The sequence below is a fragment of the Ictidomys tridecemlineatus genome, unplaced genomic scaffold, assembly GCF_052094955.1.
Source record: "Ictidomys tridecemlineatus isolate mIctTri1 unplaced genomic scaffold, mIctTri1.hap1 Scaffold_52, whole genome shotgun sequence".
Classification (NCBI taxonomy): Eukaryota; Metazoa; Chordata; class Mammalia; order Rodentia; family Sciuridae; genus Ictidomys; species Ictidomys tridecemlineatus.
The window spans coordinates 1,331,229-1,346,199 of record NW_027523416.1 but is presented as its reverse complement, the minus strand read 5'-3'; the positions used below and the strand labels follow the sequence as shown (position 1 = coordinate 1,346,199).

Here is a 14,971-nt window from a genome sequence, read left to right as displayed (position 1 = left end):
AGGGGTGCTTAACCACTGAGCAACACTCCCAGCCTTTTGATTTTAAATTTTGAGACAGGGTCTTACTAAGTAGCTTAGGGCCTTTTCTAAAATGATGCGGTTGGTTTTGGCTTTGAACTTGCAATCCTTCTGCCTCAGCCTCCTGAGCTGCTGGGATTACAGGCTAAACAATGAACTTCCTCTATCACCCCTGAGACCTTTCTACATTAGATGAATCCAGAGGTCTCTAGAGAGCTCATACAAAAAAATCACCACTCATGATGGAAGTAACTTTATGGGTGATCAAATAATTTAACAGTTTTATAATACAAATGAAAAGAATCAGAATATTAATGTTGCTTATTATGACTGAAACACTGCTGTAAACTCTGCCCTTAGCTTGATATGCCCATGGAAACCCAAGTTACATTTAAAAACCAAGCCCATCATAGAAGTCTTAGTGGATTTCTGAAATCTTCAATCCATTTAGCTAACACTTAAACTAGATCCTGAGCAGGAAGGGGAGAGGGAAGGGACCAACGACTGGGGAATGTAACCAAAATAAAGAAGAAAATTCAAATTCTTTCCTTTCTTGACTCCGTAATTTCATTAAATGTTTCATGGAGCTGGAGAAGGAGGTGTACCCTCTGCTTTCAGAGTTCAATATACAACTATTAACCAAATTGGTGATTTTCAACTGAAGGTAAAAGGTAAGGAGAAAGTAGCAGCAGGGGGAGAGAGCTGAAGTGTGTTGTTTGACAAAAGCACGTTCCATGTTATATTGTAACTGCTTGGGGAATATTGTAAAAACCTTGTTTTCAGAAAATGACTATTTCAGGAAGATGGGGTGGTTGAATTTACTGGAATGGGGGATGATCTAAAAATTGTGAGAATACGAAGCTCAACCTTGCTTATTTTATTGCTCAGATCTTTGGATAACCTTTGTTAATTATTGTCAAGTACTCAGAACAGTATGCTGAAGTTGATTATAGATATTTTCTTTCATCTGGGTCAAGCTGTTCTGTATCTGGGAAACATTCAACATTTATGAAATGACATTGGAACCATTTCCTGGTTTTAGGGCTAATGAAACCTTCTCTTTTTATTTTATCTTTTTAGCTCATTTTTGTTAATATTTGGAAAAGGTCTATTAGGTCAAATTTATTCCACATTTTTCCTAAAAATTTCAAGCTATGTGTTTAAAGAGGAGATAGTGGGGATTGGTAGACCAGTTGTAGAACGTTTATCCAGTAAAATCCGAGGGGCCACTAGTCATAAGCCTGTAGAAATGCATTTATGCATAGGGAAAGACACTCATGCTGTGTGTTTAACTGAAACAAAGGTACGAGAGGTTGCAGAATAGCATGATAATTAAATTAAAATAATATAAATCATATCCAACATTTAATGAATACTTTCTATGGGCCAGGTCCTATTTTAGGTTGTACAGGTGAATGAACCCATTTAGTTCTTTTAACAGCTTTGTGAAGTAGATATCATTAAGATTTTCTTTTCTCAACGAGAAAATGAGGCACAGAAAGATGCAGCTCATAAACCTAATTTAAAAAAATCCACTTTTTCCTCTCTGCCCAAATTTTGAACCATATTAGACAACGTAGAAACCAGGCAGAGAAAATATCAGTTTGATCATTGATAAAACTGATATAAAAGGAATGGCTTACATTTCCAGCCACAAGGACATGCTAATACTTCATTCTTCCTGAGGCCTACTCACCACTCAGTCACAGCATTGCTGTGTACCACAGTCCTCCCCAGTGGGGCCTGTACCTGTCATGGAGGAGCCACAGAAGGTACTAAATTTACCAGTCAGGTAGTCTAGTGGGGGATGGGTTCTCCCAATATTCACATGTAGGTGTAGAAAGATGTCCATGAGAATGGGTAGGTGGATGCCTTGGATGCATACATTAAATAGATGCAATAAATTAGAGAAATTGTAATTATGTTATGTTATAATCCAAGAATAGTAATATACCTCAAGAAGATGGTTTTGAGTGGTAATCAGTTTTCGAAAGGAAAAATATGAGCTTAAATTAAACTGTGACTCAAGCCAGATGCTTAAATAGTTTTCTGACAGTTGTCATTAAGAATGGATCCGGGGGCTGGGGATGTGGCTCAAGCGGTAGTGTGCTTGCCTGGCTTGTGTGCAGCCCGGGTTCGATCCTAGGCACCACATACAAACAAAGATGTTGTGTTTGCTGAAAACTAAAAAATAAATATTAAAAAAATGTTCTCTCTCTCTCTCTCTCTCTCTCTCTCTCTCTCTCTCTCTCTCTCTTAAAAAAAGAATGGATCAGGGGGCTGGGATTGTGGCTCAGCAGTGAGAGATGGAGCGCTTGCTTGGTATGCATGAGGCACTGGGTTCTATCTTCAGTACCACATAAAAATAAATAAAGGTATTGTGCCCAACTAAAACTAAAAAATAAGTATTACAAAAAAAAAAAGAATGGATCATTTAGGAACCTTCTGTCCCAGGTGAAGTAGACATATGAGAATTCACTGCAGAGATTCCACAGGTCATTTATCAGCCACTATTTTTCCATTTCCTCTCATATGTCCGCCTTTTTGCAGACCTTGTAACAGCTGATAACACAAATTTTTATAACTCACAAACCAACACATTTGTGGGGGTGGGGAGAGGGGTGGCAGCAAGAACAATGGAAATTTCTTCTCTCCAACTACAATATAGAAAGTTCTCTTTCTGAGGTAGCATCAAATAAATTTTTTTTAAATGAGCCATTTTATTGTTGCAGTAAAAAAACGTCCAGTAGAAAGTAGATTTCATGCTTCTAGATGTGACTCTAGAGATGAGGTCTGTAGAACAACAGGATAATAGCTGTGGAAATGTGTCACAGTAGATTGGGTAGAGTGAGGTGATGGGAGGGGAGGGAAGGGGAGGGGGGGATAGGAAGGGCAGCAGAATACAATACACACTAGTATTGCTGTATGTATATATGTGGTCGCATAACCAATGTGATCCTGCAGCCTGTACACATGGAAAAATGAGAATTCATACCCCATTTGAATCAAATATATGATATGATTGTCATGAGCAACCAATAAAAAAAAAATCTGTGTTTCTGAATGTTGCTCATCCCAAGCACATTACAGTGGACCCATTACTACCTCCCTTCTTTTGTGAAACTGTTCATCATATTACAAAAGAACATATGCTATAAGCATAGACCTTTATAAACTCTACGTAACGCTTAGCTGCTGCCTGAGAGCAAGACTCTGGCAGCTCCCCTTTGTGTCCCCTTCCATTTACTACCCTGGCCACAAAGATTGGTAACCAGAACGTTGACTTCTACCAGCCAATGTCACTTTAGCTTTTTTGCACGTTTTATATATGAATCAGGTCCTACGTGTTCTATGTGCTGTGACTCTCTCCATCCACTGTGTTAATGGGATTCATCCTGACTTAAGTATAGCTTACATAGTAGTTTTGGGGGGTATATTTGCTTTTGAAAATTTAGGAGTACAGAATGAAACGTTTCACAGGATTAACACAGACATTTCACTTCTCTTCACTTTAGAGTCACAATGCATGGCTTATCATGGTATCAGATATCCAGGACAAATGGCAAAGCTAGCTAAAATTTATTCTGAGAAGAAGGGAGATGCATGCTTGAATAATCTGGGGCATCTGCTTCATGTTAAGCGTGTTTGTAAAAACAAAGCCTCTTGGGCCCTCAGGAGGACTGGCTTCTGGTTTTGGCTTATCAGTGACCTTAAGGACATTTTGTTTTTATCTCCTGAGCCAGAGGAAAGTTTACCAAATAAATCCAAATCCCTTCTGATTCTTGTAGCCTATGATTCCACAATTCTAACTCAAGATACTGTGCCCAAATCCTCCTCTGTCGGTGGGTTCCCCCAACAGCCAAAGCAGACAGTACAAAGAAAAGTCACAGTTTTAAATTGTTGTGATAAGATCAGTGTAATTTTCCACGTTGTATTGGCAAGATAGATACTCATGTTTATACCTAATAGGCGATATTTGAAACACACAATTTCTATAACATACAATTTCGATCATAAGTGTTTTAATAGTGTGTATATCCAACAAGTTAGGCCTATCTTTAATTGGAGATGAGACTGAAGGAACAGGGTGGGGTCCATTTGGCCACACCCCACTCAGCCCATTTTGATATCACTTCTTATTCTATCTACACTTAAAAGTGAAAACAACAAACAAAAATCTTCACTGGTATACTTTACATGTATATTTTATTTATAGATCATCATAGATTTGTATGTTTTCTATTTTATTTTGAAACAGTTGCTCGGGGCCTCACTAAGTTGCTGAGGCTGGCTTTGAACTTGTGATCCTCCTGCCTCAGCCTCCTGAGCTGCTGGGATTACAGTTATGTACCACCCTATGCAGCTAGAAGTTCAAGTATTTTCAGTATTTAATTTCAACATTTAAAATAACTACAATTTTTATAAATAAATTTTGACTTTTTTTCTTTCATTTTTCTTATTATATCACGAGTCTGTAAAGGTAGAAATTCTCAGCTTCAGTCTGAGAGATGTTGACAGCATCTATTCAGTATCCTCATAAAGGATACAAAAACTGATAAGGTGGGCTGGAGTGTAGCTCATGGTAGAGCACTTGTTGAGCATGTGTGAGGCCCTGGGTTTGATCACCAGCCCTGCAGGAAAGAAAGAAATAAAAATCCATAAGACAAGGATTCTGCCTGTAGAAAGCATGTGTTTATTTGTTTATTTCCAAGCCATGCTTTGGCTTGGTAGTGGCTTGGACTTAGCCAGACTCTTATTTCCCAACAAACTTAAGAGGGACAAGTCACCCTGAAATGTTTTACCCTTGCAAATATCTTCCATAAAACAACAGCAACAAAATGACCTATAAAATAATTTACTAATCTTATTGGATGGAATGAAAGACTGAGCTTTAAAAGTTACTCTTGCTTTCTTGTCTCAGAACAAGTTTTACTATAAAAATAAAAGGAGAATTCCACTTTCAAGAACTTAGTATAAGTGTTGGGGTTGGGGACACCCCTAACTCGGATATTTCAGACAGCCTGCTTCCCAGCACTTAGCAGAAAGATAGAGTCTTCTAAGTACAAATACTGCAAGTTTTACCTCAGAATGCTTCAGGAAGTCACAGATTTTACCTTTGTCCTCAAGATGCATGCTTTGTTCTGAGAGATCTTTCATTAGAGGAAACATGTTTCACACATGGATGTTTATTGGATTGGCTGGATCAAGACAGTTAAGAGAAGATTCTGTTGCAAACACTATGCTCATTGCCTAAGTTGATCCTCACCCTTCACATACCTGTTATTACAAACAACCTGCAGATGATTATCATAGAAACGTTTAGTGTGTTGCTTAATGCCACACAACCAGCAAATGGTAAGGCTTCAATGCAAAACAAGATCATTTATTTTGCAGTGCTAGGAACTGAACCCAGGGCCTTGTTCATGCTAGGCAAGTGCTCTACCACTGAGCTGTACCCCCAGCCCAAAGGAAGCTTTTTCCTGGTTCAGAAACCTTCCCAAAGGAGTTCCTAATGGTCAAACTGTAACAATGTGAGTTAAATTTTTTCAATTTAAAAATAACAATAGTATAAGATTGTAACCCATAGAAAGATCAAAATTCATGAATCCATACTGATATAAATAATCAATTAATAAACAAATAAGGGAAACAGAACAAGACAGTTCTTTCTTACAGTAGAATTCCAATTGAAAAATATAAAGGAGAAGAGGAAATAGAGATTCACCATTATTTAAATGCCATAGTAATGATTGCTGCTCTGGATCTGCTGCTGAATGTTAAAGGTACAGAGGGAAAAAGTCTGAGAAAGAACAAGATTTGCATTCTTTGAGAGTATCACTCCCAATCGATTTATTGACCACAACATTACTATGTTCTCTGAAAAAATGACTTTACAGTAGAAGACAATCCCAACAGCCACTGCCTTTACCAGGTCCCGTTAACGTCACCAACAAAAGACCTAGGAACACCGTGAACCCCACTGTCCAGTGCACAACATCTCAGTTATATTCTTGGCAAAATCATGGGTTTGATCCGACAAATCAAAATTGAGGCACAGTCTGCAAAATATCTGCTCTTCAATAGAGCCAGCTTGTCAAAACAAAATTCGAGGAGGAGGGCAGAGGCTTTTACAGATTGGAGTTTAAGGAGAAAAAAACTAAATGCAATGTGGAATCCTGAACAGGATTCTGAAGAAAAAAATGTTATTGATGGAAAATCCATTGAAATTGAGACACAGTCCATAGTTGAATTGATAGTGTTGTCCCAGTGTTAATTTCCTGATTTTGATAATTTTATTGTAGCCATTTAAGAGGTTAAGTTGGGCAGAGGGGTAAATGGAAACTCTCTGTTGCATTTTTTCTATAACTCTAAAATCACTTCATAATAATTTTTTTTTCAAAAAATAATGATGAATATATGGGGCATCAGATATGCTGCCTTTCAAGTGTTCCCTGAGTGTGACCAGATGGTCTGAAGAGCCCAATGTTAGAGGAAAGTGTGCTGATTGTGTGCTGACTGTGGTAGTCAGTTGTTATACCCTACTCTACCACAGGCTCTCAAGGTGAGGGGTGAAAGGAGTTGCTTCTAATTGGTGTTAAGGATAGTGGGTGGAATCTGACAGATGCTTCTTGCTATGGCACGTATTTCCTGGACACATTGATGAGTGCATAAGAATTAAGTAGGTGGATCAGTCCACATTCATATTTCACAGGCTCTTATAGTGTAAGTCTCATAGCAGCTTTAGAATGCTTCAAATTCCTTTCATGTAGTTTTGGGCATTACTAGCAGATGTCACATTATGATCTGTAAATTCAATCTCTAGTTTACTGCACACGGGTCACCAGTTTTCTTTCCAGTATCAGCTTCTTGGCAGGGTGCTGTTGTGGTATACTTACTGATTTTCCAACCAGAGCACCTTGTGTAGGAGGGACCTTCCTGTTTTACTCTACATGACTGCAGTGGGCTTCAGTATTCCCAAAAGAACATCCTATTCCCCAGCAATTGATGGGCTGGCAGCAAGCCCAAAGCAATCCACACAGTATCATCTGAAGAACTTTCAGAACTGGAATAGAGCCAAGGAGTGAGAAAGAGGGAGCAGCCTGTCTGTGTGTCTAGGTGGAGCATGCAAACCTGGGAGCTGTCAAGCAAACATTTTCTGGCTTGGAGGCTGGGAAAATGGGAGGGGAGTAGACTCCCAGAGATGAGCAAAGAGGAATGAGGACTTCTGGATTCACCAAATACTACACACCCAGCCTCAGTTCTCATGCCCAGCCAGCTGTGTCCCTGCCCTGGAAGTCCATGAGATTTCTTAATCTCCTTTCAATAAACTCTCTGTGTAAGTTAGCTCAGGCGAGGTTTCTGTTACCTGCAGCCATGTGTCCAAAAATGATGTCTCTTGTTGCTCTCTCAGCCTAAAATGGTGGATCTGTCCCAAGGGAAGAGCACAGCTGGTGCCCACCAAAGAGAACCCCTCTGTAGCTCTCATGGGCACCTCTCCCAGTCTCTACCCCTCCTGCTGGTGATGCTGACGCCAAGCTGCTGATGTTTAAAGTTAAGGGTGCCTTCTTCTTATACTGCCATAGCTGGTGACGTTGCCTCCCATCTAGTAAAAGCTGTGGTGCCATTTTTGCTGCCAATTTGTCCTTCAGGAGTACTGAGAGGAGAAAAGATAAGGAAAGTTAATCATTTAATAGCTTCAGGCTCAACCAACAACAGCAACTACAGCAAAACAATGCCACATACCTGGGTGTGTGTTTAAACCTTGACTTGAAAAACCACAGGCATCTGAGCCACAGGTACCGGGGCCGCAGGCTTACAGCTCTGACCAACCCAAAAGCAACAAGTCCTTCCCCATAAAGACTGTCCTCCTATCCCCACGCCTTGCTGGCTAGTGTATCTGCCCCTCTTAGCCAATGCAGGCTCAGTGCAAAAACTTCCACCTTCCTTCCCCAAATTTTCATTATAAAAATGTTCTTGACTAAGAGGTCTGGTGGACATCTTCCAACTATTACTTAGTTTTGCTGCTGGAATTTGTGGGCACTTTCCCAGAATGTGGCCCTTTCCTCACTAGCATCTATAAGGACTCAATAAACTATTTCAGAGAACACTCTATCTCAAGAGTTTTGATTTTACAATCACAGGGAAAACACAGTTTGTTTTTATTCACTATTTTGTTTTATTCATGTCCTTCTACTGAGGACCCTGGTGTGAATTTCAAGGTTGGATTGGAGGAAGGTGTTACTTAAGAGAGCTTTGGCTAAAATTCTGTCAATCTCCAACTAAAGTTGGCTTTAAAAATAAGTTCTTTTTAAAACAAAAGAAGTTTAAACATAAAAACATAAAAAATGGAAGTTCTTTTGAAATGGAAAAGAACCAAAGCAATGTCATTTTGTTCTGACCTGACTCCATTTTGTGCTTGTTGAACATTTTTTCTTTTCAGCTTCCCAACAGCGGTATCTATGTTGAAGTACAAAAGGACCTTGAACTGATTATGGCCCTGAAGTACAACAAAAATGTGAAATTGAAACAAGTCTCTCATGTAATCAAAATATGTCTCAACAAGGTCTTTTCTGACCTACAGGTGCCTCAACTGTCCTGTGGTTTTGCCTTTATAAACTCCATCCAAAATTCAGGTTCTGGGATTTGAAGTGCTAGCCTGCTCCCAACTACTTGCCTGGCATGCTCATTACAGGACCTTTTTCCTCTTTCAGTTTGGCTCAATATGTGTGGGTGGTCTGTAATAGCACTCTGTAACACTTTGACTCCACCCTTATCCACACAGTAGCTTCATCCTCTGACTGGCACTAAGTTGGCTCTCAATTGCTGGGTGTCCTATCTAGTAAAATAATGATGGGAGAAAGAATGGTCCATCTCTTATGTCTTTAAAAATAAGTGAAGAAAACTTGCTCCCAAGCTAAATATTAGAGCAACTGCAATAATGAAGCATCACCTAGGATATCCCTGATTGTCACATGCATCCCTGGTTATCAACCTTATTTGTATACCAGATCCCATGGAGAAATTTCTTAAAGAATAGGGTAGTTCAGCCTTACCTGCCACCTGCATCCAGCACAGATGGTTAACTAAGGTCATTCAGGGAAAATTCCCAAGGTGTTAATAATAAAACACAGACACACAATTTACAATTTACCTTTAAACCAAGCTCCGGGACAGGTCCTCTGCCCTCAGCCTCAAGCTCTCCAAATGGGAGAGGGAACATGCTTTGTGTACTTTTATTAGAAGGGACTCTAAATTCTTAGGAATTCTCATCCAATGAAGGTCAAGGGGGGCAGGGTTACAAGGACATGGGAGGTAATTGAATCCCTGGGGATGTGGGAAGGTACGAAGACACAGCCGCTGGAACCCTAGAAGACCAGGCTATCCAGATCACAGTGTGACCACCAGATGCCACACCAGTCAGCAGGGGAGTCAGACACAGTCAAGTCCTAGTTTGGCTTTCCACACTTACCCTCAGAGAGTCTTAGCTTACTGTTCTTGGGACTTTTTAAAGTTCCTCACTGATACAATTATGATCCTGATAACCTCACAGCTCTGGGTCCTCCAGACTTGCCCAGGTGTGCCCAGACATGCCTAAATCCAAGGGTGAGCACAGTCTTAACCTTGTTACCCTAGAATAACTAATCTCTTGTGTTCACAGAGAAGTTTTACTGAATCAAGTCTGTGTGTTTTTTTTAATGCCCAAAATACTATACCCACATGGGTTACTTTACTTTACACAGTCTGTGCATGCAGCCCATCCCTTACCAAATACAAATACCCAAATTACTATCAGCTGGCTATAGGGAGGAGACTGTCTTTTCTGCACCAATCTTGGATTCATGGCTGAAGCCCTTCTAGCAAAAGGTAGAGAGAGAAAGGCATGCAGATTTTTTTTAAAATTCAAGTTTTACATGACATAGGAGCTTTCATAAGCATTGAGACAGCAATAGAAATAAGATCTTCACTCTGACCTTTCCTCTTTCTTCTCTCCCCACACACAGGCTATGAGACCTAGCAGGATTTTCTAACCTTCCCCTGCAGCAGATCCTCAGACACTCATGTGAGAGGTAACCCCCCTGATCTGGAGGAAAGGAGCCAAAGACACAGAGACACAGAGAAGCATCTGAACAAACAGGCTTTTTAAGTTTCCCATTTGATTATCATGAGATCATACCCCCTGGGGCTCATAATACACAATGATAGTCTACCTTTATCAAAACTAAAGATAAAAAAAGTACACAAGACAAGTTTCTTCAGGTCTTCACTTCATTCTTCAGGCTCCCATGTCATGTAAAACTTATAGTAAATCAATTTGAATGTTTCCTTTTGTTAGTCTGTGTATTGTTAGAGAGCTCTCAGCCATGAACCCAGCGATGGCAGAGGAAAAGGTATTTTTCCTCTTCTACATAACCAAGAGAGTCAGTGGAGAGAAGTAAAAATGAGGATTAAGCAGTATTGATATCAGACACCCAGCCGTAGGTTAGGCACAGCAGCAAACTCAGCCTCTGTCCAGCAACGGAGGAGAGACACTTACAAGTCAAGGTCAGGAATTAGGATTATTGTTCTAAAAGGAATGGGAAACCCTCTGCAGACTCTATGCAAGAGGTAAAGGTTTAGGATAAAGAGGAAAGTATGGGAATAGGGGGTCCACTCAGCAAGGAGAGAGGTGATGGCTAGACCCACGTGATGGCTCCTAGGACTGTCACTGCTCTGCATCTGGAGTCACTGACTAGAATCACCCTTCTTTGGGGGTGCTTCCTTATGAAGCCAGATTTAAAGTTAGGTAGTCAGTGTAGTTAGATCTGGGTCTAATATCGAGTGAAATCTAAAATGGAGGCCATGCTGGGAATGACTCAGGGAAAACAGGACAATTCATGGAATGTTAATGAAGTCCCGAAAAGGCCCTAGGCCAAAGTCCACCTCAAAGAAGTGTTAACCAACAGCCCCAACAGATTTGGAGATTGCCCATCCCAGAGAAGTGATAATCCCATCCCAAAAAGTGATAATTAGGCCCACCTGTGTCCCACCCCTTGGGCCTTCCAGCCTACATTCCATCACCAAAACTATAAAAAGGGGAAACAACCGCACTTCCACGGATTCCACCTCTTGGGTCCCCTTCTTCCTCCGGGAGGTCTTTTCTGCTGTCCTTTAATAAAATTGTAATTTCTACTCTGACCTTGCCTTGGCATGCTTCTTTGGTGTTATTCTTCAACATTGGGGAAGCAAGAACTCGTCACCGGTCAACAGCAGTAACACTTAGAGCCCTGTATGTATGAAGAAGCCCATGTTTCACTGGCCTCTCCAGTAATTCTTGCTTGGTTAGATTTCTATGTCTGCAGCCAGATGCTATAAAAAACCCTGGGGGGAGTGGACTCCTCGAATCTTCTGGCATTGTCTTACTTTTCTTTCTTTTTTTTTTTTTAAAGAGAGAGTGAGAGAGAGAGGGGGACAGAGAGAGAGAGAGAGAGAGAATTTTAATATTTATTTATTTTTTCTTAGTTGTCGGCGGACACAACATCTTTGTTGGTATGTGGTGCTGAGGATCGAACCCAGGCCGCACGCATGCCAGGCGAGCGTGCTACCGCTTGAGCCACATCCCCAGCCCCTTGCTTTTCTGATTAATCATTTAGATGACACATAAGCCTACTCAGGTAAAAAGATACTTGAACTTCAGGTCAGGATCACAATCCTGTCTCCAGTCTATGAGCGCCTCCCCCACTTTCAGGGTGTGTGTGTGGTGGTGGTGGTGGTGGGGAGTTTTAAAGCCATTAGTTTCATTCAGTCATAGTTTCCTAGCAACCAGGAAAAATCATCTGTTTTCCCCATGTCTGTGGGCACTAGCCCACGCCTGTTCCTGATGCTCACATTTGCCTCCAAAGCAGAGAAAGAACAAAAGCACTGCAGTCTGCTCCAGTGGGTGAGAGATTCTTGAAGGGGACTTTGTTAAGATCCAGGCACCTGATAGAACACAGCAGGAGAGGCGTATCACAGGCTGGCATGTACATGCATTCCTCAGCCACCAGTAGCCCTACAGAATATGGGGGCTGTGACTTCTGGGGGTTTTGTGCCTATGAAAGAAAGAAAGCCTGAGGCAGCTGACATCTTTCCAGTACCTCTTTTGCATGTGTTTGCAGCCCTTGGTCTTGTTTTCTTTGAAGTTCCACAGATAAAAAAGAGGGGTGGTGGGCAAAATCCAAATCTAACTGAAAAATCTTTACAAATGTCCCTCTCTCAACTAGGCTTGGCTGCTAAATGCATGTCATTTACTATATTCAATAGTTAGAAGGAAACTTCCCATCGTTCAATGTTTTGCAGAGGAAGAAATATGAAAAAACAGAGAGGCAAATTCATCAGTTCACGGTGACACAGCTAGTTGGTGGCCTCATAGTTTCTCCTGACCTCCAGCCTAGTAGTTTGGGAGTGGTAGATGCTCATAATTTTAATACTTAAGCCTTTTTATATTATGCCACCTTGAATAGAGGGAGAGGTTCTAACAGCAACTCAGAGATGCAAATTTTATAATTTATAACTCTGAAATTCAAATGTTAAATATTTTACTTTTTAAGCTTTAAAGTTAATTAAGCCCACTCCCTGTGAAGGAATTGAGATAGGACAAATAATATCCTATGAACAAATATCCTATGAACACACACACACACACACACACACACACACACACACACACATATATATATATATATATATATAAATATATTTATATTTGCTGCTGGCAGCATGCAGGGATTGACTCACCAGATGGTGGAGGCTTGGTCAGTTCACATTCACAATCTGATGGGGGAGATGAGCCTGCTGGAGACTTGGGAAGAGCTGCAATTAGAATACAAAGACCACATGCTAGCAGAATTCCTTCCTGCTGAGGGGTAGGGGGGTAAGTCTTATTCTTTTAGACTTTCAAATCCTTCACTTAATGAGGGAGGTCAGGTCCACTCCAATTATGAAGGATAATGCTTTTCTCAAAGCCCACCTATTTAAATGTCAATCTCACCCAACCCCCCCAAAATAACCATTTTCACTGAAACATCTAGAATAATGTGTGATCAAATATTTGGGCAGAGTAGCCCAAACAGGTTGACACATAAAATGAACCACCACAATGTACTTCAAATCATTTTAAAGATTTTGGATTCAACTTTAGTGATAAACTTGATTCCCATTTATAATTCTCCCTTGGTACCCATTCAATAGTGATGAGTTTGTATAAACTCCTTTTAATGACTTTAGGCCACTTTTGACCCAATCTCCTGATCTTTCATTTCTGGTTCAATCAGGCTGGGAATTGAAAACATCTTAGCCTCAATCACATGGTCTTTCAAGGACCTCCTGGCCATAGGTTATGGACAGGTTTCAAGAAAACTCCATTAGGAGCCATCATGCTAGGGTGAGCACCCTGAAGTCACTAATGTTGACATACACAGAAAACCTCCAACAGATTCAGATCACAAGCCATCAAGGTTTGCGTGATTCTGGCAAAATAGCCAATTACTTGCTGGCTTATTGTAAGGATAAGTACATGATAAGTGTAAGGAAAACTTGGAAGGAATGCATGTTGTCAGATAAATACAAGGTACAGTGCACTTGCCTTCAGACAGCTTTCTGACCCAGCCTGCTGGACAAGAGGCACATTCTCAATCCATTCCAGAATCTGGGACTCCATGACTGGTATTTGGAGAGACAGCATCCCTAATTCAAATTCTCTCTGATTTGCTGCTCTAGTTTCTAGGCTCCGAGAAGCAAGCGAGAGGCGGATCTTCCCAAAAGACATCAGGTGAAGTGTAAGCTGCAGGTACTGGCTCAGCTGGATAAGCCTTTAATCATGGAAAGAAGGCCTGTAAAAAAGGAAATGAAAAAGCTCCTGTAAGTATGACTGAGAATAACTTTTATGACACTTGGCATTTGGTGGGCTGTCCTAGAAGGTTGGATGTTGGAAGGCTGGTAAAAAGCTAAGGAAGACTCTATTCCTACACTACAGGAGAAAGCCAGAAGATGATCTGGCCTGTCTCCTGCCAGAGAGATCTCAAATGTAGTGCAAAGCGGGATGCTGAATCTCTCAGGAGGATGTTTCTGCTGGCAGCAGGCAGATTGGAGGTGTCCCCATTCTACAGCCTGGGAGCAAAGCAGGGCACGGTATGCACCAATGAAAGAGGCTGGCCCTGCTGGTCAAAGATATAGGAGAGATTCCTGGAAAATGTATCCAAGGATCCAGCATTTAAACTGAAGCCTCTGCAGCATTTATTGTCAGCCTTATCGACTAAATAATTTCTTTTCTTTTTCTTGACAACTGATTAAAAAAAAAAAAGGCGGGGTGGGGGGACCAAAAACATCAAGTCAGCATGAAATTTTATTTCCCTCTTCTGTAGATTTTCTTTGACTTGGTACTTAACAAATGTTGGTGGAAAAATTACAGACCATGTAAGAAGCTAGGAAAAGATTATATTCTATTTCATATGTATTATAGGCACAACAATAAAAATCCCTTTTCATCAGATGTTATCCCAGACCCCATCAAATGTCCTTTCTCTGCCTACTAAGTTAACTTTTACTACATCCTTCAGAAATGCTGGAATATGCCATGTGTGAATTTTCATACATTTACTTTTATGTGTTTGGAGGCTAATACAATAATAAACAAGCCACAATCAAGAATGCTGACTCTCGGGGCTGGGATACTGAGTGGTTCAGTGGTGTAGCGTTTGCCTAGCATGTTTGAAGCCCTGGGTTCAATCCTCAGAACCACATATAAATACATAAAATAAAAGTTCATCTACAACTAAAAAAAAATTAAAAACAAAGGATGCTGACTCCTCTACATATATCCAAATAATGGAATTTCAAAATTGACATAATCTTAGATTCAAAGAATAGATTTAGACTTCTTGGAAGGTAATTTGGAATATTACAGTAAAAATTCAAGAATATTATCAATCTAGAAAAG

At 40.5% G+C, this 14,971-nt stretch overlaps 1 long non-coding RNA gene across 1 annotated transcript; it reads right to left on the bottom strand.

The window, feature by feature from the left end:
- Positions 1-4,207: 4,207 nt before the first annotated feature.
- LOC144373868 (uncharacterized) lies at positions 4,208-9,277 on the bottom strand. Its single transcript, XR_013433405.1, has 3 exons — positions 9,170-9,277; positions 7,385-7,672; positions 4,208-4,649 (listed from the first exon to the last, which is right to left on the bottom strand). It is a non-coding gene; the product is annotated as an uncharacterized LOC144373868 (long non-coding RNA).
- Between the last annotated feature and the right edge of the window lie 5,694 nt (positions 9,278-14,971).